The sequence below is a fragment of the Scophthalmus maximus genome, chromosome 12, assembly GCF_022379125.1.
Source record: "Scophthalmus maximus strain ysfricsl-2021 chromosome 12, ASM2237912v1, whole genome shotgun sequence".
Lineage (NCBI taxonomy): Eukaryota > Metazoa > Chordata > Actinopteri > Pleuronectiformes > Scophthalmidae > Scophthalmus > Scophthalmus maximus.
The window spans coordinates 2,560,390-2,579,283 of record NC_061526.1 but is presented as its reverse complement, the minus strand read 5'-3'; the positions used below and the strand labels follow the sequence as shown (position 1 = coordinate 2,579,283).

At 43.2% G+C, this 18,894-nt stretch overlaps 1 protein-coding gene across 40 annotated transcripts in view; it reads left to right on the top strand.

Moving 5' to 3' along the window:
* The window catches only part of LOC118282529 (receptor-type tyrosine-protein phosphatase delta-like), a 328,854-nt gene that overhangs the window by 192,908 nt on the left and 117,052 nt on the right, over positions 1-18,894 (top strand). For 21 of the 40 annotated variants that reach the window (XM_047336047.1, XM_047336042.1, XM_047336041.1 and 18 more), the window contains exon 1: positions 13,274-13,881. The exons of 2 other annotated variants lie outside the window; for them this stretch is intronic. The gene's annotated coding sequence lies outside the window, so the exon portion shown is untranslated. Of the gene's footprint in view, positions 1-13,272; positions 13,882-18,894 lie in introns of those variants that run through there. 17 more of the 40 variants (XM_047336052.1, XM_047336049.1, XM_047336053.1 and 14 more) reach the window with 4 other exon arrangements.

Here is an 18,894-nt window from a genome sequence, read left to right as displayed (position 1 = left end):
TGCAACAACATTTTACTTTAGAGATAGCAAAGAAAAAGTTCCACTGCGCGATTGTCTTTCCTCATAATATGGCTGCTGATGTTTTGCCTCGCGCCATCTGCAGATGCTCAACTAGTAACACCTATTAAAATACAGTAGAGAAAGGCCCCACTGTGTTTTGCTGTCAAACCTCTTAAGTTGATAGCTGTGTCTTTGCACACTGCGGGAAGAATTCCTTTCTGTCAAACAACAGCTGGTGAAGACAACATGGTGCGGAGGCCACGGACGAGTGAGCCATCAAACCTCCGTCTCTGACAGTATTTTGGCAAGCCACGTTTCATAAGAGTCTGTCTCATTCTGCTCTGCTTTTGTGGTGCATGAATCAATGATAATTGTGCTGTGTTCTCTCTTGAATGGCAGAAGTATCCCCCAATGTGGCAACAGTCAAAAAAGGGGAGTTTGCTGGATGGATCAAGGAATACCCAGAAATTAGCATGAATGAAATGAATCACAGTTCCCCGAGGATTATGATTCATTAGCTGGAAAATGTGGAGTGCAGAAGGCACCAGTAGCACTGTGCCAATTGAACTAATAAAATATAAACTATGAGCAGCTTTGAAAAGCAAGGTTATTATTATGTGCATGATGAATGCATGTTGAAGAGTTGTGCAAAGGCAGTGACTCTTCAGCTGTAGCTGATCCAATGGGGTGTAGAGGGTGAAAGAAAATTCCCTTAAAAGGACTTAAGCGTAATGTGTTTTTTTTTCTTATTCATCATCATTGTTGTTTTACACCTAAGCTGTGTAGCATGTCCTGTGCATAGTGTAGATTTGATCAAACATGCTACTCACAGGCTTCCAAGCAAACACACCAATCAAATCAAAGCCCAACAGCCTTATCCCCACCTCCATCGGGGCCTAATTCCATTTCAGACCAAGCTCCAATTCTCCTTTCCCTTATCCCTTCTGAAAAGCCTAGTGATTAGAAGAAGACTTAAAGTTGACTAGAGCCCCCCCACCCGTCCCACATTGCCTCACACACCCCATTCCCAATTGGACCCTATTGAATCACCAAAGCCTTGGCCAGTTTATCAGCATCAAGGGATCAGGCAATCTGCGCGCCCCGCACCCCCCTTTTTCAAACAGAGTGTTCCACAGTCTTTGGTGTAATCTCTTTGGCTGTCGACAGATCCAGTGAGGGGTCAGCTGTGATAACAGGATCGCTCAGGTGGAGACAGGAGATGGGGCCACTAAAGAAAGGGACAGGAACCAAAGAGAGAGGGATGTGGGCAAGTGCGAGGTGAGCTCGGCCGGCAATTTAGAGGAGGAAGAGGATTCCTGTGCAGCACATGCAAAGCCACCAGGACATGTATGGACAGACGTGCCCACAAATGATCGTACCCACATGCAAAAGCACACTGACCGACTCATTTGGAGACAAGCTGGAATGATGAGTCAATCGACAACAATTCTGATGATCAATAAACTGTCTATGTCACTGGCAAAAATACTTAGTATTGGCTGCTTTCAGCTTTTTAAAAGTTGAGATTTACAGCGTGTGTAAAGTCGATATCTATCGGTTTCAAAAAAATTTCCCCCCACAATTTCCATATGTCGTATAGCCTAAACAATTGATTGGGTAATCTGAAAAAAAACATGTATCAGATTAATTGTAATTGTGAGTTGCAGCCCTAATGAGCAGCAGTCTTTTGGGCCAAATATAAATTTTTTTAAAGCCTCTGCTGAAAGAAAGGCAATAATGCCCAAATTATTATAGTGGAAATAATAGAAAATGCAATATTTGGTTGAAAACTGAGCCCTATTTGACATGGCTGGATGCCTGCTGGATCAGCAAGGCGGTCTGACAAGTCTAATTCGGACTGTCTTGGCCAGTCTGCCTCTTGCTGTATTCACTAGCACTCATACTTCGCCTGAAAAAAGAGCGGCTATGGACATAAAGAGTGGAAGAAACGGAAAGGATAAAGGTCATGCACAAGTGAGGGGGCCACGGCATCACTCTCACGTTTCCCTTGGACATTGAGCGTCAAACACATGAGACATTACTCACACCCAATCACACATGCTCGTACGTATGCCAGCAAATCTCATATGTATATGGACACTGACATTCAGAATTTTCCTCCTCTCTTTTTCTGACACTCTCTCTCCCTCTCTCTGACACACACACACGCTGTGAAGCAGCATGGTAAGCAGTGACACAAAGCTAATGCCTTGTCACACAGGCTGTCAGCAGATTAGCCAGTGGATTACACCCCAGCCATTAGATGTGCACAGAGCGAAAGGCCACAAACATGGCAGAGAGAGAGAGAGGAGGAAAAGAGAGAGTGAGACAGTGCGAGACTGGCAGTGATAGGGCATATTCCAACATGACGCTTATAGGAACAACTAATGAAGGATAAGTTAAAGGAGAGGAGAGGGGAAAAGAAGGCAAATAAAGGCCATAAATAAGTGGTGCAAAGACAGAAGTCAAAGTGACACAAGGGAGATGTGGAAGAGGAACAAGTGAGAATAAGAAAAGGGGATTGGGTCGAGGGCATTTGCTGCTACAGCTGTGGTAAAAAAGATAATCAGACAGGCAGGACAGGAATGGTAGAAACAATAGTAAAAGGAAGAGCGACAAAGAGAAAATGTGAGAGGAAGGGCATAGGAGGGAGCAGCGAAGAGGAAGAAAAAGTTGTACAGTGTGCAGGTGAAAAAAAGAAGTGGAGTGGAGGTGATGAGAGACATGACAATGGAGAGACAGGGGAAAGAGGATGCTTGAAAAGCAGAATGCGAATGGGAGAGGGGGAAGAGGCGCAGCGAAAAAAAGAGAGATGGAAATGAAAGACCCAGGAATAGAGATTAGAGAGGATAGATGGGATGTAAGGCATCAGGGGAAAAGGTGGAGAGACTGCACATAGGCCAGCAAAGATATGGTAAGATGGACTTTTTGTAGAGTACAGGAGAGAAAACATGATTATGGATTCAGTGAAGGACTGCGGGTTATGCACATTTGCACAGTATCGACAAGCATACATGCAAAATCGTCGTAGTTTGGCCTCAGTGCACTTTTCCTATATCCTTAAAAAAAAGTGTAATTAATAAAATTAATAATAGCTGAATTCCATTTCGCTACTTCAGTTTCAGGGTCTTTTCACTTTCCCTCTATGATAGCTTACTGGGTCACAAAATTGAGCTATTCTTGATGTTAATAATTTACCTGCATTTTTTTCTTCATAATAAAATATCCTACGTCAAAATATCTGCGGTGAAAAAGGCTTGTGTCATGCCATTACTGTTCTCACTTTCTCTCTTTCATTATTTAACCATTAAGAACCTTGAAAATTTGTTTGATGAAAGAGTTGAGAGGAGCTGCTGAGTTGAAACATTATTAATATAAAAATCAAATGAATGAATACAACCTAGTCCAGATAATAATCTGGACACGTGCCGGACAAGTTTGACCCAGATTGCACTGTCCATTTTCATTGTATGATCCTCAGATCGATTTTGGCAGCTGTCACAGAGTTGCATCTATTCTTTTTAAATTGAAATGAAAATTGTTATCCAAATTTCCAAAATGACAATTATTCGGCATCCTCAATTCAGAAGTAACTGGCAAACTCCATCTGCCGATGAAGACAATGTGATATCAGAATGAGTGTTGGACCTCAACAACTTGAAATTGATTTGAACAACTTTTAAAGCTTTTTCCAATCTTGTTTTTTTTTTTTTAAATACACAAAATTATGGAAATATTACAGCTGCTGATGCTACTTCAACTGATAATGAAAATAATACTACGAGTAATGGCTATTCAGGTGGACAGCACACAATCTCTGGACCTTAACGACAGACACAAAGAGCACTGTTGCCACTGTTAAGACACACGGCTTCCCTCCCGATGTTCCTAACAGCAGATGGCACTATTGATAGGAGTGTCAGAAACTTTTCAAGCTCTTGTCAAGTCACTTTTTTACCACTGCTCGCCTGTATCACCATCCGGCAAGGCGGTAATGACGCTTAGGCTTTTTTTTTTTTTCAATCAGTCTGTGATTCCAAGTGGAGAGATGTCAGGCCTTTTCAGTCGGTGTTTCATTTTACGGTAATCGACTTCACTGGCCCGAGCCGTCACCGCCACCTACAGCCCCCACAACAAAACCACTTTGCAGACAAAATGACACACGATTGTCTGCAGGATTTTCCTGTTAGCGGGAGCTGGTATTTATATTTTGAATGGAAGCGAAGATGTCAAGTTAACAGGGGCTAATGGGAAATTCTGATGGGAATTGTGTTCAGAAAAAGACGTGAGAGACGTGTCATATAGTGTTCACACAGACAGCATATGTTCACTGTGTAAATTGCATGTATAGTTTGAGGTTTTCGGTACATAACGGTACATTCACAGATTATTGTTCCTGACTGAGGTTGGAAGGGGTCTAAATGTTTCGGCGCTTGCATCGTGTGCGTTTGACATCAAGGCTGATGTCATTCAGGGCGCTTTTGCTGGGTGAGTGATTTGAATGTGCTATGGAATGAGCTGCTTCTCAGAAGCTGCCAGAGGGAGGGATGGGGAGAGACTATGTAAATGTGTGAATCCCCACAGGATATTTAGACGGCTTATTATGATAAGCCTCTGCGTGCACACAACCTACACATAAACACACGGAAGCACACGCATACCTTAACTCATGTTCACACATGTAAAGGAAGAATGAAAGAGGGGAAAGATCAAGTTGTAGACGTGTGGCCGAGGGACACAGAAGAGAGAAAGAGCAGGGGATGCTCGGAGACACATGATTCAATATATGCACATTGATAGGCTTGTAGTTCACAACCTATCAAAATTAATTCCACGCCAGCCTATCCATAGCCATCTCATGTGGGAGCCATTCCACTTCTTAAACCCCCTCTCATTTAAAGCAGGCCCAGATGTAAGTCAAGGGGCTGCTTTGGATTAGCCAGAGAGAAAAACTAATTTCCTTTGCCATTTTACGAGCATTTAATTTGAAACAATTAAGATATTACGGTGCCGCAGATTCACTACACAGAGTGACAGCTGGGAGCAATCCCATAAACCCCTGAGCCAGTGAATGAGGCACCTTGCTACTCCCTTTTGCACCACTCGCCGCCGCCACCTCCTCCATCTCCTCTCTGTTATTCCAATGAAGCATTTAGCCGAGGGCTCTGTTGAGGTGAATGTGCCACCTTTGCCTCAGCTGAGATCTCGCCGCTATACCGCCAATTACTTTTGCAGCTCATAAACGCACCAGTTGGCTGATGACAGAATACAAAGACTAAAGGGAGGAAGCGAGCATGGAGGATGTTTTCCTTCCGGTTGGCTTTTTTCCGTGACACCTTTTATTGCCTAATTGGATTTATAGCCCAAGTTGCATGACTAATCTATGGTGGAATAAATGAAAAGGATGCAAACTACAGGGGGCAGCAAATGGTTAGCTGAGATGAAGACAATCGCACTGTACTCTGTGGGAGTGCTTTTCACAGTCTGGGCCACTTCATGTCATGCAGTTTGTGGGCTTTGATGACACACTTATTGATGGCCTTCCGTGCCCTATCTGTCCTACACTCAAAGAACTTTGTCACTACCCGACTTTGAATTTAAGCTAGCTTTGTCAGCACTCACCCATCAATTCACCTGAGTTCCACATGGCATAGAAGGGCATCGGAGGTGTGAAATTGATAAAGGTGTGCTTGTGAAAATGTCAGTGGGGGATCACTGGCCAGGGAGCGTGAGAGCAAGAGGGAATATTTTGGGAGAGGGTGACAGATAGGAGTGGCAAAAGCTCCTTTTCATGAACACTGAACTGTAAAATGGAGGAGCGGAGTGCAAACAATAGCCGTGATCAATTGGCTATGGTGAGCGGCTTCTCAGGAAATGCCCCATGGCAACCCACACCTGCTGAAAGGGAGAGGGATAGAGATGGGGTGAGTGAGAAAGAGACACAAACTGAGATGAGGTATGTGTCACTATTAATTTGGGGGAGGAGAGTCAGGGAGATAGAGAGCAGAAGGAGTGGAGTAGGGTGGAGAGTGGGCAAAATAAATGAGCAAGTAGGACAGATGATGGCAGGAGAAGGTAAAGGGCTTTAAGAGAAGGGAAGATGTGAATGAATGAAGGACAAAGGAGAGTGTAGGGAAAGCAGGATTACAGGGTTGTAATGTTCAGAAACACTGTGAAGGGAAAAGGACAGAAAGAAAAACTATTGACAAAGAAAAATCCAAAACAAAAGTACAAATGCGAAAATACTCTTACTTCATCTTACCTACTAATTTTCTACTCTTTCCCTTTTGTGGAGGGTTTGACATATCAACATATATAACATACATAAGTTCACAAAGTCAACTTCTGAAAAAGGATGCTTTGTCCCTTGAATGACTTGACCCAGTAAGCTTAATATGACTGCAGCCAACATTTATTTTTATTAGTGTATCAGTTCATCTGTTTCTTTGACTTATTCATTCATCATTTAGATAATAAAGTGTAATAAATTAGACTAAATTTCAATCAAACAAGTCAAGAGCCTAGGATAATGTCTGTATTATTAATGACTTGTGTTTTCCGGGAGTCGAAAAGGCCTTATATTAAATTTTTTATCATACAAAAAATATTAATCAACTAAATATTTCAAGACTAGCTTAGAATATAAACATGTCCAATCGTTGTGGGATGTTTTGCATGTACATGGAAACAACGCAAGGCAACACAATAGCAGAGTGGCTAATGCATACATACAGTAGGTATCCATGGTGATGCACGTGTCGCCCCTTATGTAGGGGATTTGGTGAGTGCTTCTTCACAATTGTTTATGCAAATATACCCTTCCTCTTAATAGTGAACACCCTGTATTCAGATACGAATTCCCACTGTTTCAGGAGACAGATGTCCCGAGCTGGGTTTCCGCAGTGTGACTCCGTTAGCCACGAGTGGACTCGATCCCTCGCCGCCTCTATCTCCCTCTCTGTCCCTCTGTGAAGGCTGCTGCACACCATGGCTACTCGCACCATCCCAGTTGATCTCTTAATGGACCTAATTGCTTCTCAGCTCATTGCACCCCATGCCAACACTAAACTAAATCAAACCGAGCTCCCATCCACAAGCCTCACTGAGAAACTGATTCTGCTTTACATCATAATAAGGTGATATTGACTACTCATGACTCAGCAGCCTCAGAACAGATGACTAAGCGAGCGTCTCTCGCCGTGGTGTGCCCCCCATGACAGACAGCTGTTCAGGTCACATAATCAACTTGCCCCCCCTCCCCTTCAGAATACACGAGGAGTATATATATATATATATAATTTGTATTAATGTCAGCTTCTTTGGCCTCACAACTCAACCACTGTGGCCTTTGCTTGGTGCCGTGCTGTGCACGCTCGTCAAAAGCTACGAGGAAGCTAATCAAAGCCAATCAAACACGGAACAAAAGCCTTGATTCAGCTCCTGCAAACTGAAGCAATGTCACGTTTGAGAAAACTTGCAGTTAGCTTCACGGGAATTTAAGACTTTGCGCACTCGGCTACGAAAGGTATCCTGATTTAACACTGCAATGTGGCAGCGAATTTCAAGGCCCTTAGAAAACTATCCTCTCGGGTCCTACATAAACACATCATTTTTTTTGCCATAGCTAAACATCTTTGGTTCATATTACATAAAATATCAATGTCATGTATTTTTCTGCACCAAAGCACCATTTGCATCAAAAAATTATGACAGCTGTGGGGATCCTCATGTTGCCTGCACTGTCAATCATATTTGATCAAACCACACCCACATAGTCCTGATGAGGTAGATTAGCTGGTTCAATAAATAATAACTAAGGATGTTTTCCCCATATTTCAACTTTGCTTGTTGCTAGGCCCAGAGAACTCTCTACAGGAATGATGGGTGAAAATAAATAGGGTTAATTTAAAATTGGAGGACCGGGTGTTCAGCTTCCTTTTACTGCACCAAACTTTTCTTTTTTTTTAAATAAAGAATTGGTGCTTAAATTTGTTTGACTTTAATTTCTGTCTTTCATATTTCCTTTCATCATGAATAATATATTATTTAAATTACATTGTGGCTCTCAGATTTGATAAGCCTTCATACAGTGGTGGGACGAGAACTGAAAATCTTTACTCTCGCCGACAATTATTTTTTCGATATTTGAAAGTAAAGCCTTGGGTCAGACTCATTAATATCTCAGTCTCGTCATCACTGCTGCGTTGGACAGCGCTGTCCAGGGCGGGTTGCCAAGAAATAAGTGATAATGGCGCGAGGGGTAAAGTCTATAATGTGTGTTGGGCGAAGTAGTCAGTACCTGCTCCTTGAAAAATAGTTCCATCCTCCCCAGGGGAGGGGTTACACAGCTGTCATGGTTCCAAGTTACATTATGTAGTTCACAAACTGAATTATATAGATGTTATCACTGATTGTGAGAGGCTTCGTATATGCAGCTGTCTGTGACCTGTCCAGAAAATGTACCGCTTCTTCCACATCATGTACATAATTATGCCAATCAATCCCGCTCTCAAACTTTACAATCATTTCAACCACATCATAAAATCTTATGTTTTGTCTGCGATGAACTCCGTGACTATTAAGTCGTCCAATTTTAACTAAATGTTAATTGCTCATGAAAGCGTGACTGCATGCTTAGCCATTCATCATGTCTGACAGATTCTAGGAAGGAGAGACGTATTAGGTGTCTCCTTGCCAAGGCCTAGCGTTAGGTATTGGTTTACATATTTTTGTGCCTTGGAGATGTTTGTCATATCACCTTGGCACTTGTCGTTCTTAGCTCAACCACCCACCTACCCCCCGCCCTTCTCTCCCTCCCTTGACTGCTTGGGCAGCGGCCATTAACAAGTCAATCTCCATCCGTCTCAAAACATTGGATTAGATTTATCAGCTTAAAATAGATTGTTATCCAAAAGAGCGCGGGTCTCGCTTGATGGGGAAATTAATTTTACGATGACTGGTTTACTTGATCGGAGTTGTGGGGGAGGTGGGAGCCGTAAATGTATCAACTCTGTCTGGGGCGTGAGGAGCTGAAAACAACAGTCCTTGTTTTTGATTCAGACGAGTCGTCTCTCTTCGCCGCGGTATTATACATGGTGTTGTCGTTGGATCGCAGCAACGAGAGTAATGACTTGACTGACAGTCATTTGTAAAGCGCCAGCAACTTGTCAAGGGTGAAACGACCTGCACCTCAGGCTAGAAGAAGATTGACAGTGAAAGATATTGTATTTTCACATCTGTCTTTCTAATATTAAAGTGGCAATTTTCAAAGATTTCACTCCTGGTTGATTTGGCGACACCTGTAATTACTGGTGCCAAGAGCAAATGCGGCTTAATACGGGTCAAAACACTCCAGGGGCAGCAACTGTTGTTTAAATAAAGATGACGGACAATAACTGGCTTTTTTTCCCCATCGTTTGAGCAACTGTGATCTGATTTCATGCTGCACGTGACATGAGTCTGCAAACAGGAGGGCACAGTGAAAAGAGTGCCTTGCCTCACTGAGAAGTTGAAGGTGTGCAGCCTGTCACCTGCAGTTCTTCATCCAACAGCTCACTGCGGCGGCTCCTTCTTGTTCCATTACTCCCTGCAATATTTCAAATTGGTCCAGTCAAAAGATGCCGAAAATGCCCGTTGTCTTGCTTTGTAGACCTATTTTTGGTGAACGACACTGCCGCGTGCTAAGCTCACTGACAAACACATTGCATTTCCTGTGACTTCTTCAAAGCAAAACTTGTATTTGACTAGTTTAAAGTGAAGCTGCAGCAGAGGGATATCGTACATTATAAAAATTCTGAAAATGATTACAGACACTCAGCTCGCAATACTGCAAAACATATACTGTAAATATGACAATACTTTCATCGGTGATCCATAGGAAGTAGAGCAACCTTTCCAGAATTGAAATGCTGTCCATGGAGGAGAAAAGTCCTTCTAAAGTGGCTGTCAGAGCACTCCGATCCAGAGTTTTTAAACTGACACAGCCGTTATTGGATTGAGTTACAATGAATCTGACCTCAACCTATAAAGCAACAAAATCCAGTCTGAGCCTAGTTGTTAGTGTAAACTCTTCTGACAAGCATTACTTAAAACCTCTCTTCGCGGCCTTAAAAGCAAATATCTTTTCTCAGAACATATTTTTAAAGAATAACAGGAATGATTTTTCTACCTTTGTTGCCTCTGTCAGTTTTAAAGCTGATACAGACAGAAAACCGACTGTAAGAAGCCACCTTATCCCCACTGAGATAAACACTTCACAAATACAAATGCAACCCACCGGGATAGGTGGTGATGCTGCTTAGAAATGTCAGGGATCATTAAAATCATGAGGATTTATCATGCGGTGACCATGAATGTACGTCCAAACCTTCACGGCAATCGATTCAATAGTTTTCAAGATATGTCAGTCCCATTATGATACTTTGCGTGAGCAGCGCAACATCTAAATATCGATGCTCGCAGAGATATTTAGTCAAATGAATTATTAAATATGGCATTCAAATTGTTCTTTGCAGCCTGGAAGGCAACCCACTACCATTGTTCAGCATTAAAAATACAAAAAAATGTAGATAAATAAAACAACAGTATTTCACAGATTTTATAAAAATAAATGAGAATATTCTATGGTAATTAGGTTTGTAAAATCAGATTAGTCCCCACAGATTCCCTGTGTACGCAGGTAGAGACAGAGAAACACATACATCAGAGGATTTGCCAACATTATTCATCCAAAGCAAATGCATATTGATATTGTATAACCTTTAGCATCCCTTAGCCCCATTTGCATTGTATTTACATAGCAAATGTCAGTCAGAGCCACACTTTGTATGACCCTAAACACGTTTGAATGTAAACATGCCCGCGGCGGTATGTGAAACACTGTTGACTCGTATAATCGTAGCGAATTGTCATCATCCTACAACAAAGACAACGTTTGCCATGTGAGATTTTTTTTTTAAATGCTCCCGTCTGTCATACTAAGGCAACTGCAGCACGTGGTGATGTTGTATCTCAGCCGGGCACTCAGGCTTTTTCCTCCGTCTTGGATCCTTCTTATTGAAGGACAGTTGTTTTATAGACTACGGTGTCCTGCTGAGCGACAAAGTTCAGCCATGATAGGCTGGAGAGACAGGCTCTTGATAAATCTTACCCTTGCCCCCATTTATCAGCAAGTGCTGCTGTATTATGGCTATGGCTGGAGCCAAGAATATGAAAGTGCAATGCTGGATGCAGAGCAGAATCGTGATTCTAATTGCAGAGTTGCACGCAATTACGCTCTAAAAATCATGAGTACAGTTGAAGCATTTGACATTAAAAGCCTCCGACAATCATGGATTGAAAGTGGATGTTACCAGGCCTCATATATAGGGCTGGAATCTTTTGTTTCTTTTTTTGCAATAAGAAGTGAGGTTTATCAACCAGCATATTTGTTTGGATGCGCTAAGAAGCATAGGTTCTTCACAACATTCAGTCTTTACAGCTGATCCGAATGTGAAAGTCAGATAGGCAGACATGTGTGATCTACAGTTCCTTATGCCTCTAGACACAACCATCACTCCCACAGTACTTTCTCATAGCCAGGAGTTGAGGCCAAGAGTTCACATAACAGTAATTTCATCAAGTTTCTCCATTGTTCATTGTCACAAAAACCAACACTTTCTTTTGCAATATGAATCTACATGCGGGGGCTGTGTCAAATTCTGCCCTTAGAAAACGGAGCTCGGTATAATTTGCAGGTATAAATCACAATAACAGATACTCAGTCAGATACATGACGTGTCTGAGTGCAGGTATGAAAACAGATCTGCTGACTGCAGTGGTCCGTCGCTCTGTCTCTCAACGTGCTATTGTTGGATGCTAGATGTTCGTGTCTGCGGGGCTAGGTTGTTCATCAGAAGGTCTGGGTTGCTGCGGCAACTTTTCTCAAAACACAATTGGTCATAGTCATCTGTCACCCCGGGCCACTGCTGATATTTTTCTGTAGTTCCCACTGCGTTATCAGGAGCAATAATATCCCTTCACATGTCGTTGTGAAACATTGTCTGTTCAGTGACACGGATGTGAATAGATCACGTAATGGATTCATTACATAAAAGTTAGAGATCATTACACATGGATTATAAAAAGGTAACCGCTCAACTTGGACCTTGTGACAGGCTGAACTTGTTGCTTGAAGCAGTATGGCACGTTCAATACATGCAGAAATGATGCCTTTGATAAAAAAATAAACAACATGGCAGACGATGTGCCATCCCAATAGACACGAAGGCTCACACATTCAAGCCCAGTCTGACAACAAAATCAATATAATCTCCCTTCAGGGATTTATAGTGTGTCTGTGGCTCTCAGTGATGAGTTAATGGTGACCTTAGTGTACATGATGGCGTTTTTATGGAGTTTGCGCTGACATTACCCTAAACGTGATGCATGTACAGTATGTATGCACGCCGGGCCTCACCACCACTACTTATCATTTTTTTACTGCAAACATTTTCTTTCTGGCTATTACTTGTTACTTAGTAATGGACATAAGAGAGTAAATATACTGTACTGATTTACAATTTTGAAATATTTTACACACGTTTCCATTGTATGCTATATATCAATATATATATATATATATATATATATATATATATATATATATAACAGCATTTATTTGAGCTTCACGTTGAGATATTACATTTTTTTTTTAATAATAATTTTTTAATACATTTTTATAGATTCATTGAAAATATATTAAGTAGCTGACATTAGCTCCACCTTGACCAACATTAGAAATACTGCTTACCTATTACAGCATCAATAATAATAATGTAGTAATAACTTATAATAAACTAACACAGGTCACTCTGCAAATTAAGAACTTTTACTTTAGACATTAAGCACATTTTTTTTTCAATTCATTATACCATTTGGGGTTGTTCTTATAATGTCCTATAACAGTATGTGTCTGCAGCTGCAAACTAACCAACACTGGCGCGCACTCTCTCACGATTTACCATCTGAAACAAATTGCCGAGTCGGACCCCTGTGCGCGCACACACACACACACACACACACACACGTCCCTCTTTAGCGCACGTTTGGCCAAAACAGTCGCGTCCAAGCGCACATTTCTGCAGCATAGACCCGGGGAGGAAAGTTGGTCCAGGAGAGTTGGGAGAGTGGGACCTCGCTGAGTGACGTCACCCCACCCCTTCTCTCTCTCTCTTTCTTTCTCTCTCTCTCTCTTTCTCTCTCTCTCTCTCTCTCCTGTCATTCTACAGTTTTTCTCTGCCAGAGGTTTTAGTGCGCGCGGTGGTCTCCGCAAAGGAAGAGAGAGAAAGAGAAAGAGAGAGAGAGGGAGAGGGAGAGTGAGAGAGAGGGGGGAGAGAGAGAGAGAGAGAAGGAGAGAGAGAGAGAGGGGCGCTGTGTGTCCCAGCCACACCGCACTCTCCAAACGCAACCGCCGTCTCGCCACGTTCATTTCAACGGCGATCCGAGGCGCACAGCGCAGACGAGGCTCCAAAGCACAGAGAACATATTATCCACGCTCCACGTGCGCGTTGCCCCTCGTCCCATCGCGCCGAAGATCGTCGACGCACTGGCGGCGGACAACTCTGGGAAAGAAACCAAACAAGAGCGGAACAAACGGGTGAAAAGGATTGAGGAGGAGGAGAACCTGAGGACGGGTTTCTGTCCTCCACGTTGTATTTGATTTGCGTTGCCGGGACTCGACTGCCATTACTGGATGTAAAAGAAAAAGAAGAAGAAGAAGAAGAAGACAAAAAAAACAAAACAAAAAAACAACAACTCTCGACCTGTCTTTGCAGAGACCAAAAAAGAAAAAAGAAAAAAGGAGACGCGCAGTTTGGAATTGGCCCGCAGAATGGTGATAAGGTAAGATTGTTGGACGAGCCTGGCAGTTCGCTGGCTGTGACAGGAGGGGATTTCAGGTGTGCGCGCAGCCTCGCGAAGTTGGTTCAAACATACGCGGCCAGGCGAAACACACACACACACACACACACACACACACACACATCTGGCCTGCGTCCATCCCCGTGACGCACAAAGGGAACACACACACACGCCGGACCGGGACCGGGACCGGACCGTGTGAGTTGTGCGTCGGCGACGGATTTTCAGGCTCAGTTCCCAGTTCTGAAGGCTCCGGGAGCCACGTTACGGTGGGGAAAGGGGCATGAATTCCTCCATTGGCTGCGTTCATGCATGTATTTGTGGAAAAAATGACCAGCAGCACATGTACACTGCATCTGTGCATGTGCAGGTGGAATGGGTTTTTTGTTTTTTGTCTCGGATGTGTGGTTTGTGTTGAGGTTTAAATGATCAGCTTTAGTCTTCAACAAATGATCACCAACGCATCAATATGTTAACATGTATTGTAAACATATCTGTTGCTATAGGCTACAGTTTATCTGTCCCCTCCCCGTGGGCCATTCAAGAAATCATTAAAAAAAAACCAATAGAATCAGACAGCTCGAGTATGTTATTCATTTTTATAATGTAAAAATAGTTCATTTTGTCCAGATGACCTTTTTTATTATTATTATTTTGAGTTGTGGAAGCTTTTCCACACGAGTCGATTGAGAGGGTTTTTTTTCTCTTCAAAGTGCATAAACTTGCAGCTCTCCAGAGATCCCCCCCATCCCATCCGACTTATTTTTAGAAACACATTTTTATTTTTCGCTGGGTTTTAAGTTGCCCCCCCCCCCCCCTTTTTTTAAGCGCTCACACATATTCAGGCAGCAAAAATGTCGGTGGGGAGAGCAGAGTCAGTCACGCAAACCGTGCTGTCAATCAGGTGAAAGTCAACCTTTTTTTTTATTTCCAGTGGAGCTGTGCACACCACCTGTGCTCAGTGTGCCAGTCGGGCCGCTAGGGGACTCGTTCTCTCCAGCCAGTGAGGGGAATGCAGTGGAGAGGGGCTACAAGCCGTGAAGAAGGAATATTAGCACGCCAAGACCCCCCTACCTGTACTAAAAAAAAGAAGTTGACATGAAATCTATAAAGCAGTGTTTCCTCGGGTTGTTGAAAACAGAGAATTTGCAACATGCAATTAATGTTATGAGAAATTACAACGGTGTAAATGTAAGCTTTTTTGGGGGGGATGTGTAGAGTTTTTAAAAATTATCTCTCTGACCATATGCATTAGAATATGTTGCTGTCTGAGCCAAATGAAAAAGCAGTGATTGAATATCCCTAGTGGAGAAGGCGAGCGAGGTGTTTAGAAAGTGTGTGTGTGTGTGTGTGTGTGTGTGTGCGTGTGCGTGCGTGCGTTTGCTCAAGCAATTCCAGTTTACAGCCAGTAAGCACTCCAGGAGGGCACACCCAAGCACCTCCACTGTCTTTGGTGCTTTACAGTTCCCGGCTCATACAAACAGCACTTGCCCAATTTTGACACAGCACAATTAACGCTGTCACCACACATTCGATTTTCCAATTTCGCTGTTGCGACAGCCGCGCTCAAAAGAGCAGACAAAATGGATATGCACCAATGGCGGTGCTCCATTTAAGTGCTGCTATTCAAAGTCGTTGAAGGGAGCAGTGTCTCAGTTGTGGAAAATCTGCATTGACACGGCCATCTTCTCTCACACCCTCCCTCCTTCACCTTGAGGTGTAAAAAAGAAAATCCTCCAAAATGACGTGTAGTGCTTCGGTGAAAAATTTTAAGTTGTGACAAGGTGATAGTACTGAACAGGGGAAGTATTCAAGCTTGTGTGTGGGTGTACCTGTTACCAGTGTGTGTTTGTGTATGAAGGATAAAAACAGTTCATGGCATGCAAGCTATTGAATTGAAAAATGATATAAGGGCTTGGAAAGTGCCTATGAGGGAGTTAGGCCATTTTTGCGTGCCTGCCGATCTACCTTTTTCTCCAGCTTTCTGCGCCTGAAGCACATTCTGAGATCATTTCCCTCAGTTTTGACAGTGTCTGGAAGCGACAACTGGGTATTTTCAAGACTGAATGTTCAAAAAAAGTCCAAAATGTCTTTCAAATGTCCCCATTTGTGTTACTTTTTCCGACGCACATTTGCCACACCTGCCTACGTGATTTTTCTGGCCGCTGTTGCAAACGTTGGCCGAATGCTAAGCTGAGAGATATAAGCTCATTGACAGCAGCGCATTTAATGTAACACGGGCCTCATGAAGGACCTTGGAAGCTTTGAAGATTTCTTTATCCAAGTCCCTCTTAGGCACAAAGCCAAGATCTCTCGCGAACAAGTGTTGCAAAGTCCCATTGTCGTAGCAAAGCCAAGTAGCTCTGACTCACCAGTTTATTTTCAAGAGCAGGAAAAAAAGAGTTTGTTTTCTATCAGCGTGTGCTTATCCCCGTGTGTGAGCACTACTTCAGGAATTCCAAGGCCAGGGACCCTAATACGAGTGTGGAATGAGAAATCAACATGCACATTGCAAAAATGGATACGAAAACATAGAGGCCACAATTATCAGGCGCCGTGGTGTTGGAGCTGGAGGAGATGGAGTGCAAATAGGTCTGTTAGCAATCACCCCCCTCACTGCCTGCGCTCTGTAATTCAGTGGGTGTATTCTAGCTTTTCTGGTGCCAGCAATGGCCCTTAACTACCCACTGACTGGCTAGCTGGCAGGGTGGGCGGTCGGCGAAAGACGACTGGTAGAGGTCGTATTGGAGGGAAAGAGTGTAAGAGGGCTGCAAGGTGTATGTGTTGCATCAGTGTAGGACATTTGCTGCACACTGTACACAACTATATGTGCATGTGTGTTATACATTTTGAATGTCCTGCCGTTCAGTCTCCGCGCGTTTCCAGCCCATTTCTGCGCCTGTGCATCAGGGGCCTCCAGCCGACTAAAAACCCACTTCACAGTGGCCGGCTTGATGCATTGTGACAAACGAGAGAGCAGTTTGATTTCGCACAACACTGAGCTGAACCGCGGCATAATGAAGTGATCATGACTTTACCCTTGGTTCACTTTGGCCCCGGTCCCGCTGTGTTTTTCCCCTCTATTCAATCGCTTCAGTCACTTATTTACTTGGCAAGCATTTCCTCCCGTAACCTCTAGTACTGCATAACCAGCGTCAAGGGTGGGTTGCTTGATAAAAACCACCGCTACGGGGCATTGGTTTTACACATAGGGGAACGCTAGTAGTTTTTATTGATAGTCAAGTTGCCACTGGGTTGGAATAATAAGAAGCCTATTTTCACGCCCAGGCAAAATCACCTCTACTGTCCATCACCCTGTCAGGGCAGAAAGCTGAGGCGTAGATATTATCTGGAGGTGGAGGAAGCATAAGGGCTATATAGCCGAGCTCCTTCCTGTTAGCTGTTATTCTCTTTCCTTTCATTTAGTCTTTGTTTCTCTTTATCTCATGAAAATAAGTTCCGTCTTGCCCATCTTTTCATCCCGATTCCACTGCACTTCATATATCCCTCAGTGTAATTTGTGTGTGGGTAATTTGATCATATAAAGCATACGTCGCTTCCAGCGTGGTTCGACTTCGTATTGGGTGCAAGGCAGTTATGTCGCCTCAAGGCTCTGCCTCCAGCCTTCCTGTGCAGGGGGAGCACTGATGTGTCAGTAAAAGGGAGGACTTTTTTTTTTCCGCCGCAGCTGTCTTTTGCTTGCATATTAGGTTTCAGGAGATATGATGGATGCCAAACGCCTCTAGCCAGTTGTGAAGACGGGGGGGAGGGGGTTTATACTGGTATGAATTTGGAGGGGGGGGTCACCGGCACTGGCAGAGGATTGGAATTCTGCCCTTGACCTCCATTTTGGATCATCTTCCGTCTAGCAACTAACAGCCTGTCGCTATTAGCAATTTGAGAGAATTAGGACCAATTACAAGAACACTAAAGACTGCGAGTGAAACATAATAATTCTTCTTTCAAATTTTGCAAGTTTCAAAATTATGGGGTGTGAAAATGTGTGATGATGATATTTTTTAGGGCTAAATTTGGATTCTGTTGCAACAAAAAACATTATTTCTTTTTTATGCCCTTCCCATTGTCTCCTTTTTTAATTTTTTGAAAGGCTGGGAGCAGAATCCACTTAGGTTCATTTGAATAACAAGCAGAATGAGGAAATAAAAGCTGGGGGAAGAAATCGAAGTGGCGGGCGGCTCTGTGCATTCATGTCACAGCTTTATCAAATTATTCCACAATAGCAGCCACACAAGTGATGGAATTTCAATTAAAGTATGACAGTTTTAGAATTTGTTTCTGCTCGCAAGAGAGCGAATGGGGGTTGTGTTTCTTGGGTTGGGGGCAAGGGAGTGGACAGCGGGGAGGGTCCTGTACAGTAGACATATTTTCCAGTCTATATTCTCCATCTACTCGCCTCCCCCTCACTCACCCCCTCTCCATCAAACGGGAACGACTTAGCTGAAACACTTCTCTTTGGAGGCACTCATCGAAAAAATGGGGTGTTATGATAAAGGTCTTTGTGACAAAAAGTCAAAAATGGAGCGTTTAGTTGATAGGCTCTTTCCAAGAACAATTACGCTACCTTCTGTGCCAAATAAAAGGGTGCAAGAGATAAGTGCAAGGGAGGGGTGCTCAGCTCGGACTGGTGGCTAGCTCATAAACAGGGAAAGAGCGACGTATATATGACCTGAGGGACTGTAAAAGGTTTCGAGGCTGAATTTGTAACACACGCAAGCTCACAAACTCTCTTAGACATGCACGCATGCCAAGTATGTGCACACACACACACACGCACACACACAAACACACACACACATGGACCGTGTAACTACGATAGAACTAACCCTAAGAATAGACAAAACACAGTGTATGTTGCTGGAGCAGCTCTGCAGATACTTATTTGTGTGAAAGAAATGTAAAATAAAAGGTCTTATCTCAAATGAATAAAGAACAGAGACTGATTTGATGTCCAGTTGCATTGGCACAGAGGGGAAA